We start from the raw sequence: 15,898 nt of genomic DNA on the forward strand, positions 1-15,898 counted from the left end.
AACCCTGACTTCAACTGAAAGAACTAAAGAAGAACGTAGGAAAAAACGTGCCTAAGCGGGGAGCCTCAGCCTTTTATTTAGGAACAAAGTGACATCATGATCAATGCCTCAACCAATAAAATCACTGTTGCTGCCCTCCAAAAAGGCGGGAAGCAAGTTTAACGCTCATTAATAACTTTGAACATGACCGGAACTATAAAATAAAGGCGGATTAATCTCATTGGTGAACCAAACTATTCATTCTTACTTTCGCTTTCGCTTTTGTGCGTAGTAATACCAAAAGTAGTTCCCGAAAACTATATTAAACAATTAAATAAATGTGGATCCTATAGCGGATCCGTGCAGCGTATTCCGACAAATTCCCATCATCCCTGACCACTGGTCCTGTTAGCTAGGGATCATGATAGTTGTAGCCCAAAACATCTGGAAGGCCGCAGGTTGGGGGTGCCTGGCTAAGAGCTATTTGACAATGGAATGGACTCCCTCAGAAAGTGGCGGACTCTCCTTCCTGGGAGGTTTTTAAGCACAGGTTGGACGGCTATTTGTCATGGATGAGATTCCTGCATTGCAGGGTGCTGGACTTGATGATCCTTGGGATCCCTTCCAACTAACTCTACAATTCTATGAAGTACACAAAAAAAGAATACTGTTGCTTTCATTCAGTTGGCTGATGGCAAAGAAAACTGGGACATGTGTAATTTCTACAAGATCTTTAAATCTGATATAGTTACGCACAACTGTCAGAAATCATAAATGAGCCGTTGGGGGGGGGGGCGAGGAAAGATGTAAAGACAAATAATGAGAATCTTCAATGATGGACTACATCTTTTTGTTACTCTATTCCTTGCTTTCAGTGTTTTCTTTATTTATTAAATTGATATCCCACCTTTCCTCCAAAAGGAGCCCAGAGCAGCAAACAAGTGGTTTTAAAAAAATCTTAAAAGCAAATCCAATACAGATGTAGACTAACAGATCAGCAAGTTTGTCAACACATTTTACAAATTTATCTCTACAACTATGGCTTGTTCCTGCACTGCTTCCTTACACATAGTATTCAAGCTAGCATCCTCGCTACTGTACTGAGAGCATGCAGCAAACAAGGAAAAACACCAACCTCCCTTAATAACCTGTTTCCCCAAGGCTAACAAATCTGGGGCAACACACTGATAAGCAAGAGAAAAGAACAAGAATTGACACTCACTCTGAACCTGCTATGTGAATTTTTTACTTCAATGTAATATGGTCTTATGCAAACCTCTCCATGGAAACCTTTTCAAAAGCCTGTCCATGTCTGGAAAAGGACAGAGCTACATATTACAAGTGTTTGCATGCAACTCATTATAATGGATGTTCCCTACCACCAACACCCCAAAAAAGGATCTCCATGAAGAAGTAATGCCTAGCAGAGAAGTAGCAGGGGGGAGGGGGAGAGAGAGATACTAATCCTTTCTCCACCCACTTTCTGCTCTGAATCACCCACCAATCTGGCCACCCTTCAAGCTAGGCTCCAAACATCTGCTTACTGCCCCCAAAACGCATTTAATATCCTGCAAGGGAAAGTGTGACTGGGAGCGGGTGACCTGGAGAAGAAACCCAGCAGGTAGGGAAAGGGTTATACACCTCCTCTCTGCCCTCCTATTTCATCACACACACCCAAAGCTGATTTTTCAAAGATAAAGGAGCCATCAGGAGTAGAATCCAGTAACTCTTGAGTCTGGATACCCTAAAACTCCACTTCAGAGAGGAAACCAAGCTCAAGATTTCATTATCCCGTGCTGGACAGCTCCAAGAGGAGTATACCTACCATGCACTGAGAATTCCCTACAGACAGGATTCCGCAGGCTTTACTGAAACAGTCTTTATACATTAAGTACAGGTGAATACCCATAAGGTATGAAAAAATAAAACACTGTTGGAGATTGTTGGTGGGTCAAGTTTCACAAATTAATGTATTACATAGTTGAGAAATGTAATTCTCATCCTAATTACTAAGCATGTCTCCTACATCACCTTCTCCTTCAAAATATTCCCCGGCAGGTCAACAAACTGCTTGCAAATTCTACATTTTATAAGAAATTTCATAGCTTGGTCCTAATGCACTAGTGGGTCACAAGCCCAAGGTCAAAAGCCATTATGTGACCATGGCAGAGACAGTAAATGGTGCTCCAGAGGCACAAATGCTTAGAATCTGAATGCAAGAGTAAATGCCACCATGATTCAATTCAACATACCAAGAATGTGTTTGTGCTTTCCAACTCCTGGACTTCTTTATGGACTACTCAAAATTGAAAGTGAGCAAAAATAATGAGCATAAAATGGATTAACTGGCACACATAATTTTTTAAAAAACTGCTGGTTTGACACTTTAAGTAACAAAAACTTAAAACTCTGATTCTTTACTTCATCTTTTTGTCATTAGCTAAAAGCAATGAACCATTTCCATGGATACATTTGCAGATGCCTCAAGACATGACTTAGATAATTATTTTATTCAGCAAGTCAGCATTTCACAATCAGCTATGTCAGAGGTAAATGTGTTAATAGCTATCTGCATATTTTGGAGTAAATAATCTTATAAGACTGCAGTCAGAAATTTGATGTCACCAGCTTACCATGCTCAATTTCAAGAAGCAGCTCCAAACATCAAAACGAAAATATCCAAATGTATTTTTTAAAAACAGTAATAATAAATGTTCTGATGCACTCAACAGCCTGTTTAGACTGGAAGTAGTTGCAAAAACACACACAGGAAACACACAGAACAGAAGGGTAAGTGCTGCATGTGACACCTTTTCCATAAAACGTAGGTATGGCAACACATAACAGGTGGTGGGAGAAACTCGACATGGGGTTGTCATTTTCAGCAGCACACCAGTGATCAATGTCATATTTAGTTCCACCCCAATTTATGACTATTATACAGCAAGTCTTTGCATAAGACACAACCTGCATCTGTTCCTGAATGGCCTTGGCATGCATTTTGTTTCTGGAGAATACTAGGAAGTTTTTTTTTGGGGGGGGGGTTGCTACTTTGAAATATTTTTAATTTCATTTTCCACAATGTGACTCTACACTGTATGTCTAGGTGCATTTGCATGGGGGAAAGGAGAACTGCTACATAATGCAATAAACCAACAGAAAATGAATCTTCTGTAAGATTCTGTAAGATTTATAAGACATCTGAAGGCAGCCCTGTTTAGGGAAGCTTTTAATGTTTGATGAATTATTGTATTTTAAATACAATTGTATTTAAAAAAAAATTGTTGGAAGCCACCCAGAGTGGCTGGGGAAGCCCAGCCAGATGGGTGGGGTATAAATAATAATATTTATTATTATTATTATTATTAACCCTTCCTTGAGCACTTACCTGCTTTGCTCTTATGAGTTATCTAAGAGATAACAGAAGGCAATTAACCCACCAGAGCACAATTAAATGCTGCTGTAAACTAATGAATCAAATCTCTTAAGGCAGTTTGCAAATATTTTGAACTGATAAGAATGAAAGTTTTCTCAGGTACCATTTAATAAAATCAACATTAGTCAAAAATGGGATGCTATGGCACAAACGTTAACGGCGACTATAACTCCTGATAATTGAAGTGTCATTACATGTGTTCAAGCCAGGAAGCAACAGACCTACTTTTTATTCATTTTGACTACTGTTTTGGATGGATTTTTTGCACTGACAGCGATAATCTGAAAATAACTTTGATAAAACATGCATTATAAAAGCATTTGCATAGTTTAATTTGAATATGTATGCAGAGTTTGTGTTGTTGTATCTTTAACTTTGATTTAAATACATGTTGATATAAATAAATATAAAGTCAGAAATGCTTGTTAACTATTTTTCTGCTTTGCAGTTTGTTTAGCTTGCATAGTGTGATCTGCCATGAAAACAATTTCCTTCTGTAATGTAAGCTGTAGATTAGAAGACAAATAGCGGGGGGGGGGGGGGGTTAAGCCTAGTGAAAAGGTGTAGGGTGCATATTGGCAATTTTTTTAAAAAAGTTAAAACATTAAAAATAAAGACAGCACAAGCAACAAGCAGCTTAAATCAGAGGAAGTTGGGTTTAGCTGAACTTTAGTAACAACTTCCTAACCATATGAACAAGTGAACAAACAGTGTAAGATCAGAACAGGGCAAATAACTGTTGCCCAACGCACATTTGTTAAAATAATGGGGATACAGGGAACAGAGGGGGATCAGTGGGTGAAATGTGCATTCCCCCCCACCACCACCAATAGTTCTCACCTGCGAATATTCCCCAAACTGGGCTTAGTTCCAGTATGAGTTTAGCTGGGCAAATCACTCATTCTCATCCTAGAGAGGGTATACCACAGACCAGAAGGATAAGAACTGGCAGATACTCTCCCTGCAAATCCACCCACATCATCATCACTGAGGATGGTAATCCTCATGTTTCCCATATAACATTCAGCTCCACACTAAGCTGGGAAATGGTGACCATGTTCAACCTTTACTGTTGTCGTATGCCTCTGAATACCAGTTTGGGGAACCCCAAGTGGGTAGAGTGCTCCTGCACTCAACTCATGCTTTTGTGTTTTCCATAGGCATCTGGTTGGGCCATTTTAAGTACAGGATGCAGGTGTTGGGAATGATGCTCTATCAGAGACGGCGAACTCCAAGACCCCTGAGCGTCTCCCAGGAGGCCCCCTCTGGAATGGCATGTCCCTTCAGTCCAGAGTGCCTATATCTGCGACCCTTCTCTTATGAGAAGAGCACACAAGTCTTCCAGCATCACGCAGCAAGAAGAAGGAAACATCTGTAGATCTAAACTATGTTTATTTACAGTCTATATACAGTACAGAGAATCCATAATCCACATCTGTGTTCTCCAAGCTCTGGCAGAACAGAAAGCAAACTGCGACACAGCAGAAGTGAAACTAACTTACAGTAACACTCTTAGGCAGAAGAGATAAGAAAGTATTCCGTTCCCACACTCTCTCAGACACTCATGTGATTTCTACTAATCACAGTAGCCAAGCTGATGCAGCAGAGGCTACATAAAATCCTAACAGCAGGATGAGATGGGTCACAGGGCTCTGATTATGTCCTTATGGTGGGATTTCCTCCCTTACATCTTTTCAGGGAGGGGAACAGAAGATGCCAGTCATCTAAAGTTTCTTAAGGCCAAGTGACACACTCATGGCTAGCAATCCGGTATTTGTGCTGGGGTAGCAGATCCATGCAGTCCTCGCTGTACATATAAAATGAATGCCATGCACATATATGTCTATAAATACATTGACCTGAACATTACATTCAAGCTGGTAAGAGCAACATTCTGAAGACATCTGAAGACAGGTGTTTAGTTACTCTAAACATAAGGGGGTGGATTCATTCACCAGCTACAACATTCCTCCAATAGGTCTGCTGCTTCCTATCAATTCTCATGCTTAGCTATGTTCCTTCCAGGAGACCAAACTGGAAGAAAAAAGAGAATGCACATGTGTATTCCCAGACGTCCCCAACCCTAGATGGGAGGGCAGGATAAAATCAAACAAATAATAATATTAATTCCCACAGACACCCGCACTCCATTTAAAGACCTGTGACTTTATGACTGACTGCCAACATCTGAATAATATAGAGTACATACTGTCACATGCATAGACAGACATCCCTGACGTAAACAAACTGATGAGAAAGCCAAAAATAGTACCCTGGTTACTCGACCCAATCTGTTTTTATTGGAAGACACTTCCATGCTTCCATCTCTAACTCTCAAGTTGTGGCAGTGACTTCTGTTTTGCATCAGCTTCTTTTCTTGCTCAGTAAATATGCTCTTCCCTACCCTAAAAAACATGGAACTGAAAGCCTGTAACATCTCAGTGTTAGAAAGGCTTGCCCTTCTCTTTCAGGCACCAGTTATCAGTCTTCTGTTCAGTATTGACAAAGGCACGTGTGAGCCATCAGCTTCCATTAACCATGGCTTATATAGATGAAGACAGGAAACTATAGAAATAATTTCTGCGGGCACGGCAGCAGGAAATGGACACGTTATATTTCCTGGATTCTTATTTACCCACAGATTACATTTCAATAGCACAGGGAAAGATGTCATACGTATGCATGAGAGCTCTCCCTATTTCCAAAATACAATAGAATAGTATCAGTTTACCAGACAACGCATGGGTCTGTAAGAGAGGTTGGTGATAAAGCAGCCAGATCACTGGGAACCAGCAGCTGTGCAACTGAGAAGCTTCCGCTCACAAGAATAGCATGACTTAATGCGCAAATGATCAACACTCCATCCACAATCCAACATTTCACTGGAGAAGCAGAGAACCAAATAAATTTGAGAAGCTGCCTACAATAGTTTTAGTTACAGTGCTGCTATCTGAAGAAGTGTGCATGCACACGAAAGCTCATACCAAGAACAAACTTAGTCGGTCTCTAAGGTGCTACTGGAAGGAATTTTTTATTTTATTTTGTTTTTACAATAGTTTTGTACACATTTTCTTGCCCAACTGATTTCCAAACTGGCCCAGTTTTGAAAGGAAGGGAAGTTACAGAGCTTAATGTGGAAATGCAATTTGGTTGCAAATGAAAATGCCACACTATATAGAAGTGCAGAATAAGTCCCCCACTGCCTCCCAGAAGCCCAAAAAGGTTTTCCCATTAAGGGCAAATTAATTTAGCTATGGCTTCAGTTTACGGAATTAAAACATATCCAGCTGATGCAAATTTAAGAGCAACACCTTCACTTCCCACCCTGCTTCTTCCTCAATTTTAATCTCTCTTTTCAGTAGACACAGAATAAATTAAAATGTGCTATAACCATTTGTTAATTGAATTGGCTTTATGAGAGTCTGTAAAAGAAATGAATCATGCATCACTAGCAATGTTCAGTTGCACTCATATATTCTGCTTGTCAGCACTGGCCTCCAATTGGAGGCCCGTGACCCACAAGTGAGCACAGTCTAACCCAGGGGGTAGCTGAGTTACTACAACTCTTATCACCCTGCACCACTGGTCAAACTGGTTTGGGCTGATGAGAAATATAGCCCAACAATTTCTGGAGGGCTCCATATTGGCTACTTTCCTAACCTTTACATTTGTGAGGTTTTCTGTTTTGTTTCTCTTTCAAATAAAAGGGGACAGAAAAAGACATGTATTCGGAAATCATTTAAAAGTAGCTCCCAGGTCCAACATTGGGCTTAAAGGCGGATGCCAGGTTTTGTTGTTGTTTAGTCGTTTAGTTGTGTCCGACTCTTCGTGACCCCATGGACCAGAGCACGCCAGGCACTCCTGTCTTCCACATGCCAGGTTTTACATGATAGAAAATGCATAAATACAACCATTTCCATCCCAAATCAGAGCTTAATTTCTTTAATGAGATGGCTATATAGTTGCCAAGCTCATCAGTAGATGACCAATCTAGTTCTATCTTACATTGCTTTGCTTCAGTGACCAACTGCTGTGTCATATATAAAAGGCAACCACCTTTTCAGAGTCCAAGGAGAAAATTACAGCAATAAAACAGCTTGAACAGATAAGGCCGATTTCATCTCACACTAGTTCAAAATGATGTACGGTACTGACTTTGTCTTTTACCCTTGAATACACATTATACTACAGAGCTTGCAGCCTGAGACACAGCACAAAATGCAGAGACCTACAGCAAAAGCTAGCAGTACACATTAACTGCAAACTGATACTTCAGTGGATAAAATGCAAGCAAGATGTGAAAGCTTCTAAGTCCCTTCTGTGTCACAGCGCCAGCAGCTGGCATGGATGGCTTTCACCTCTTCCTCAGAGGGAAAACTGGCTCCAGCAACATAACATGCTCCAGTAATATGTCAAATGAATTGTTCCACCATGTCTACGACTGCAAGGTATTGATAAAGCATAGAAGAGACAACTAAGTATTGCTCTGACTCACGGCCCTTGCTCATTTCATCAAGCAACATTTAATGGCACTATCTGTGGTGGTAGGCTAAAATATTTGGTGGCCACCAGTCAAAACCAGACAAGGGAGGAGGCAAATTCAACTCTCAAACTCATTTCACGGATGCAGATAATGCATCGCGTCATAAAAACTCAACTGTGCAATGATTCTGTGGAATCATCAATTAGGAAGACAGGACCTCTTGATTCTCTCCCACCCATGTCACTTGCCATTATCAATCACAGTGAATACACAGCAATCCTAAATATAAGACCATTATTTACATGATCTGTGAGCTTTTTAATCTTTAATTATCTTGGAACTGCATGAGAAGGGAGCTTGAGCACGTACCTATGATAATACCTTTCCCTTGGCACAGAGTATATGTACGTCAGTGAAGCGATGAGGAGTTCCCCCAGCCTACCTTGGATCAAAGAGGATCCCAGGAATAAACCACCAGCTCTCCCCTGCAGGAACTACCGCTTTATCAAGCCCATTCTCCACATTATGTCTAGGAGCACATGCACGCAGACACACACACCTGCAATATAGAGCCCAGGAGGAGCCCCGCCTCATCTTCTTTTACCCCCCATGTAGTTTCTTCCCAATGACTTGAGGCCCTTTTTCTTGGCAACCTGTCTATTGGCATTAACAGGGCTGTCCTCGTCACCAGGCAGACTCTGGCGAGGGAGGGGGTGGGGGCACGTAGAGAGGATGTTATGTCATGCAGGAAGAAACAGAAGCTTCCGACCCCAACACTTTCTCTTTCACAAACACCCAAACAGCATGATCTGCCCACAGCCACCTAATTCCAGCCTCGCTTTCTCTCCCCAAGCCCCCCCCTTTTCCTCTGTCATCCCCACCCCGACCAGCAGCCCTCTCTCTGCCCTTCAACTGCACCGCCTCCTCCGCACAAACCGACCCCCCAATTCCCCTCCCCATCTCCCATTCCTCCTCTTTTGCCAGCCCTTCCCAAACCCACCTCATCCCTTCTTCTCCCCTCCCCATACGACCCCCATTCCCAACCCCACCTCCTTGCACTCCTCTTTTCCTACCCACCACAATCTGACTACATCCCACCCCCCAAAAACACACACCCATCTTCTTCTCCATCTCCCCCCCCAATACCTCTGGGTTGGGCCTCAATTTCTCCCCTAATTCCCCTCTCTTTCACTCACTCCCCTCCCCATTTCGCACACTCCTCATTCCCCCACCCTCAATTCCTCCTCGCCCCCCACCCTCAACGACCCCTCCCAATTCCTCTTCATTCCCCCCACCCTCAAACACACACCCCTCCATGACTCCTCACCTTCCATTCCTCCTTACCCCCCCCACAAACGCTCCTCATTCCCCCCCACCCTCAGTCACCCCTTGCCCCCCCTACTCTCAACGACCCCTCCCAATTCCTCCTCATTCCCCCCCACCCTCAATCACTCCCCCTCAAACCCTTCTCGCCCACCCCCCCATTTCCCCACACGCCCCTCTTCGACGCCCCCCCCCCTCAAATGCGCCACAGAGAGAGACCACGAGCCCCTCCCTCCCTCCCGCAATGGCTTCTCCCTCCTCCTCCTCCCTCGCGGCCGGCCGAGAGGCGCTGACAGAAAATCCGCCGCTTCCCTCCTCCTCCTCCTTCCCCCGCCTGGGCCGCCGCCGCCGCCGCCGCCGCTGCGCCCCCCTCACCTGCCGGATCCTCCGCCTCCTCCGTCGGCGTCTCCCGGCGGGCTGGGCTCGGATCCTGCGCAGCTTCCTCCCTCGGGGGGGGGGGGAGAAGGGGGCCGGCGGCGGCGAAGGCAGCACCGAGCGGAGAGAGACAGAGAGAGCGAGGCGGCCGGGAGGGAGCAGGACGACGAAGACGACGACGCCGACCCGAGCCAGCAGCGTGCGCGCTCACGGAGGGAGGAGGAGGAGGAGGAGGAGGTGGCTCGGGCACGCGCCAGGCTTGTTCCGAAGGCTCCGCGCGCAGGGCTCGCTCCCGTACGCCTGTCTCCGTGCGTGCGTGCGTGCGCGCGCGCGCTCCCTCGCTCACCTTCCCGTCCCTCCCTCGCGCAGGAAAAGGCAGCCTGGCGCAGCGCAGGCAAGGCTCGGGGAAAGGGAGCGCGCGGGCGGGCGCGCGCCTGCCCGTCCCTCCCTCCCTCCCTCCCTCCCCGTCCATTTCTCCGGCAGCAGCAGCAGCAGCAGCAGGGGCCTGTCTGGTCCGCCTGGAGGGAAAAAAAGAGGAGGGGAAGGGAAGGGCACGCAGCAAAAATCGTAAAAGAGGAGGAGTGGGGAGGAAGGAGTTGGGAATCGTAAAACTTGTGGAGCTGGGAAGGGGGGGGGACTTGTTGGGGGTGGATCCCCGAGGGTCGTCTTGTCCAAACCCCCCCCCCCCTGCAATGCAGGAATCTCGACTCAAGGGTTGAGGAGGAGGAGGGGGTCATGCGCTCTGCAAATAAATAAATGAAGGAGGGACGCCGTGCACGCTTAAATAATAATAATAATAATAATAATAATAATAATAATAATAACCACCGTCGGTTTAATTTTTCTTGGAAATCCTAAACCACCCGCAATCCCAAGGAAAGGTACGGTGTCAGTTCCGGAGACCCTCTTACTATTGCACACGTACTCAATGGGGTGGTTTTTGGGTTGTTGTTTTTTTTTTTTTTGCTTCTGAGTAGACGTTAGGTGTAAGCATCAGTAAAGTTGCAGGCACAAATCTGAGGGGTGGGCGTGTTCGTGTTCAGGTGCGGGATGCGATGCAGCAGGGTACCCGAGCGCGCGTGCGCGCGGCGCGCAAATTGTAATAATATAATTATTGTAAGGAGGCGCTTTTCTGCAAGAGGCCGGTGGCAGCAACGTCTCGGCGCACCCCATGCAATGTGCGGGGTGCGTAGTAGTAGCCCCACTTCTTCTCCGGCTGGTGCACGGAATGGCCTTGCAAATCTTTGCCCCGAAGCATCTCCTTGCAGCGCGCATCCTCGACCGGTGCCCCCTCCCCGGCCCCCGCTTCTGCTGAACCTTGCTAGGCGTGTTTACTCGGGAGCAAGGTCCGGCGAGTCCGGCGAGGCTTGTCCGGGAGCAACGAGGCGCGGGATCGCAGCCCTGGCGCTGCAGAGGCGCGCGGGGCGGGCTTCCCCCTTGCAAAGCGCGCTCGCCGGCCTCGTTCATGGCGGCGGCAATCCTCTTTAAGCGTGCGCACGGCCGCGGAGCGAGCTGGAAGGGTGCAGCCGCCGGCAGAAGCAGCGGCGGCCTCCCTTGGAAGGAACAGGGCGCATGGGATGGTGCGCGCTTCCGAATGTAGAAAAGGCAAACGCGGCAGGCCTGCAAAGTATTGCATTCAGTGTAGAAGCAAATGCTGAAATCAAAGCGAGCTCCCCACCCTTTGTAAATGTATGTGGATTTAAGATTTATTTATTTTTAATTTAAAAAATGTCATTCCCTGACCGGGAATCGAACCCGGGCCGCGGCGGTGAGAGCGCCGAATCCTAACCACTAGACCACCAGGGAAGGCTGAAAGAAAGGTTGGCTGACATGCTTATGTTCGTGAAATGACGTCAGTTCCCCCCCCCCTTTGCCCAGTTGAGTGCATTAAGTCTTAATTGCAGTTAGAATGAGCTCTTATCTCTACACCAACTTCCAGACAAAGCAACTGCAAGAAATGGCCAGAGTGCATCCAAGAGATGGTGAAGGGGGGGGGAGAGAGGTATTTAGCTACATAATAATAAATTATTAAATTAAAATTTGGAATAACGAGATGTTGATTGTTCAACACTGCCTGGAAATGAAAAGTAAATATGGACTGTGCACTCTGCTTCCAGTAAAAATATTGCAACCGCATGACCTCTGGGATGCATGGATTCATGTGCCATGGCCCCCGGGACCTCATGGTTTTCCGACTGGCCACTGGGATGCAGTCAGGGCTGTGAGCACCACCAAATAATTGAACAGATGCAATTAAACAGTACAGTACAGCAAAGGGACAAACCTGCTGCAATAAACAAGAACAGCTAGCACATTTGTCAAAGCTAAGCAGGGTCCGATGTGGTTTCAAATTGGATGGGGAGCCACTGTTGAGATTCTTGCTTTGCAGGGGGTGTTGATTAGATGACTCCCTTCCATATCAACCATTCTATGATTCTGGCCAATTGCCCTTCCAGCATGGATCTGGAGAGGTGCCATGGCTAGACTAGGCTAATCAAAATCGTAGCAGTGTTTAGCATTTGCCTTTCTCATTCTTTTTTATTAGGATTAGTGGTCCAACCATTACAAATATACATGTAATCTTGACAACAGCCTTGTCAGGTAGGCTGCATGGTGCACTGTACGACACAATGCCGCTGTCATTCCATGAAAATCAGTGGCACTTCTAAGCATACTTGTTGTTGTTGTTCAGTCGTGTCTGACTCTTCGTGACCCCATGGACCAGAGCACGCCAGGCACGCCTATCCTTCACTGCCTCCCGCAGTTTGGCCAAACTCATGTTAGTAGCTTCGAGAACACTGTCCAACCATCTCATCCTCTGTCGTCCCTTTCTCCTTCTGCCCTCCATCTTTCCCAACATCAGGGTCTTTTCCAGGGAGTCTTCTCTTCTCATGAGGTGGCCAAAGTATTGGAGCCTCAACTTCAGGATCTGGCCTTCAGGATACTTGTTGTTGTTGTTCAGTCGTTCAGTCGTGTCCGACTCTTCGTGACCCCATGGACCAAAGCACGCCAGGCACCCCTATCCTCCACTGCCTCCCGCAGTTTGGCCAAACTCATGTTATTAGCTTCGAGAACACTGTCCAACCATCTCATCCTCTGTCGTCCCCTTCTCCTTGTGCCCTCCATCTTTCCCAACATCAGGGTCTTTTCCAGGGAGTCTTCTCTTCTCATGAGGTGGCCAAAGTATTGGAGCCTCAACTTCAGGATCTGGCCTTCAGGATACTTAGCATACTTAGAAATCCCCTTTTGAGCTCAATAGGACTTCTGAGTGCTTAGGATTGTGCTGCGAGTTTCCTGTTCTCACAGTGGCCAACCAGGTGCCTGTGGGAAAACCACAAGGAAGACCGGAGCACAAGAGCCCTCTCCCCTCCTGCGGCAGCCAGCAACTGGTATTCAGAAGCATAGCCTCTCCTCTACGAATTTATCTAATTCTCTTTTAAAGCAATCCAAGCTGGTGGCTATCACTGCCTCTGGTGGGAGTGAGTTCCATAGTTTACCTATGCACTATGTGAATAAGTACTTTGGTTTATTTGTCCTGAACCTTCCAGCACCCAGCTTCATTGGATGTCCCTAAATTATAGTGTTATGGGGGCTGGGAGTGTTTCTCTTTCAACTCTTTCCATTATCTTATTATCCCATGACTGCTAAGTTTACTCAGGAAGCTTTGGTAAGGAAGCTTTTCGAAAATCCAAGTACACGACCCATGCCCTCTTCCTCTGTTGCAATCTGGTGCAACAGCGAATTAGTTTGGCCTCTTTTTGGAAGCTCCCAATTTTCTTTCAATCAGCAGTTCAGGTTCTGGTGCCATTAGCCTTCAAAGATATCATAAGGGCGTTGCAATAAGAACTCGAGATTTAAGGGGCGCCCTTTACATTCCTTCGCCCTGGGGCCAACTTTTCATGCAAGCAGCTGCAGTCATGCACCGCAGCTGTCGGAGGAGGCATGGTCCATGCACCACTTTCAAACTCTAAAATCAGAATTACTGGTAGTTGCAGATTTGTTTTTGGCTAATTATGCTCCTCCCAAGATGTCCAGGAATTTGGATTTTATCTAGTAAAGTAGAGGTGGCAGAGTGTTATGGAATGCAAAATCTCCGCCGCACAAAAAGCCATGAGGAGGATACCTCTCCAGGCTGTGTGTCTCCTTCCCTCCCACCCATTGCTTAATTAGAGCATCTCTTGCTGAGCTGCTTTATCATATGAAACAGTCCTGCTGGAAGAGATCAAAGCCTTGTCTAGTCTGGCACTCCATCTCCAAATGCAGTCGTGCAGAGGGACCCAGGCAGTTACAAACAGGGCATGAGGAGGCTGGCTGCCTTTTATTTGTCCACAGATCTTTGCTGTCTCTGCACATCGGATGGCAGCCTCTAGCTGGTCTTGAGTGACAGCTGTGAGCATCCTTAAGCCACTGGCGATGCCAGCTGAGGCCGACGCAATCAGAGTCCAGCCACATCTGAAGGGCACCACATTATTTATTATTTTATGCATTAAAATTATATCTCACCCTTTCTCCCAAAGGAGCCCAAGGCATCAACTCCAAATAAGCCACAAGGCAGAACATCTGTAAGAAATATTTGTGGCTGTATACTTTCCTTGTCTAAAACGTACTTGAGACAGATACCTTAACCATTCAAACTGCTTTAATTACCCTCGGCCCTTAAGACAATTATGCCTCAGATTTGTTCTCATTTGTAGAAATGAGTTTTTAATGCAGATGCAAATGTTTGGTGATCCTTTGGGCATGTTGGCTGTCCTGGCTGTGTACATGATGGACATTCTATTTGATGGCACAACTAGACCAATTCTCCATCAGTTTGTCCAACCACGTTTAAAGTCATCTAACAGTGCAGTTAGACAGTGCCTGCTTCTTGGGAGAAAAGCAATGACAAACCTAGACAGCATCTTAAAAAGCAAAGACATCACCTTGCCAACAAAGGTCCGTATAGTTAAAGCTATGGTTTTCCCAGTAGTAATGTACAGAAGTGAGAGCTGGACCATCAAGAAGGCTGATCGCCGAAGAATTGATGCTTTTGAATTATGGTGCTGGAGGAGATAATTGAGAGTCCCATGGACTGCAAGAAGATCAAACCTATCCATTCTCAAGGAAATCGGCCCTGAGTGCTCACTAGAAGGACAGATCCTGAAGTTGAGGCTCCAGTACTTTGGCCACCTCATGAGAAGAGAAGACTCCCTGGAAAAGACCCTGATGTTGGGAAAGATGGAGGGCACAAGGAGAAGGGGACGACAGAGGATGAGATGGTTGGACAGTGTTCTCGAAGCTACTAACATGAGTTTGGCCAAACTGCGGGAGGCGGTGAAGGATAGGCGTGCCTGGCGTGCTCTGGTCCATGGGGTCACGAAGAGTCGGACACGACTGAACGACTGAACAACAACAGTGCAGTCCTGACCATGTCTGCTCAGAAGTGGGTCCCGTTGAATTCAGTAAACCTTGCATGCAGTTAAGTGGGGTTAGGATCGCAGTCTGGTGTCTGTATGTGTTTTCTTTTACGCACCCTGGATCAGTGTGGCTAGTTAGCTTTGCTGTGGGACCCAGAATTATAATATACTGAGTGAACTCAAGGTCAGTGCCTAAATTTACAGGCAAAATCCTTCCCAAGCTTAAGACAGCAGGTACTTCAAGTGTCAGACTGCTTTACACGTTTCATGATGTTTTTAATTGTCTTGCATTCTGCATTGCATTATCCCTTGAGCACCAGAGAGAAGAGGCGGAGGACGCAAACTTTTTTGGTTTTCTCTTTGATGTCCAGGTGACTCATCTCAGCAAGTCCTGGTTCACTGTGCAGAAATACAATTCCAAACTGATCTCGTTTGTATAATAATGCTGATGCACATTTCCAAAGGAAACCTTGACATTTCCCCAACTGAAGGAAACCCACACTGCAGTATCAACAAGGCACTTACCGTAACCACTCTCCAGCTGCTGTGAACAGGTGCTTTTACTGGACAAGTTCTAACAATCTGTACCCAACATGCCCGGAGTTAAACCTCAAAGCCTCAGCTGTTAAAAAGGCTAATTGCAAAATTAGCTTTCACTGTCTGCTTTCCTTTCTGAAAATGCAAATTTCGAAACAGTTAGGAATGTAAAAGCCCTGGGGTGGATCAGGATAAAGGACCCCCTAGGCCACCACCCTCTTCTCACAGTGGCCAACAAGATGCCCGTGGGAAACCCACAAGCAGAACCCAAACCCAACAGTGATTCTTGTGCCCTTTAAATACTTTGCCATCCAATTCATTGTATTTGTAACAGACTGGTTTCATGCCAATTATGCAGTCCATAGTTTT

General features: G+C 45.9%; 1 protein-coding gene and 1 non-coding gene across 2 annotated transcripts in view; both read right to left on the reverse strand.

Moving 5' to 3' along the window:
* The window catches only part of DNAJC5 (DnaJ heat shock protein family (Hsp40) member C5), a 43,628-nt gene extending 33,952 nt beyond the window's left edge, over window positions 1–9,676 (reverse strand). The window contains exon 1 of the mRNA XM_033153770.1: window positions 9,597–9,676. The gene's annotated coding sequence lies outside the window, so the exon portion shown is untranslated. The remainder of the gene's footprint in view (window positions 1–9,596) is intronic.
* Window positions 9,677–11,330: 1,654 nt separating this feature from the next.
* Window positions 11,331–11,402, reverse strand: TRNAE-CUC. The gene has a single exon. It is a non-coding gene; the product is annotated as a tRNA-Glu (tRNA).
* Between the last annotated feature and the right edge of the window lie 4,496 nt (window positions 11,403–15,898).

The sequence above is a fragment of the Lacerta agilis genome, chromosome 6, assembly GCF_009819535.1.
Source record: "Lacerta agilis isolate rLacAgi1 chromosome 6, rLacAgi1.pri, whole genome shotgun sequence".
Lineage (NCBI taxonomy): Eukaryota > Metazoa > Chordata > Lepidosauria > Squamata > Lacertidae > Lacerta > Lacerta agilis.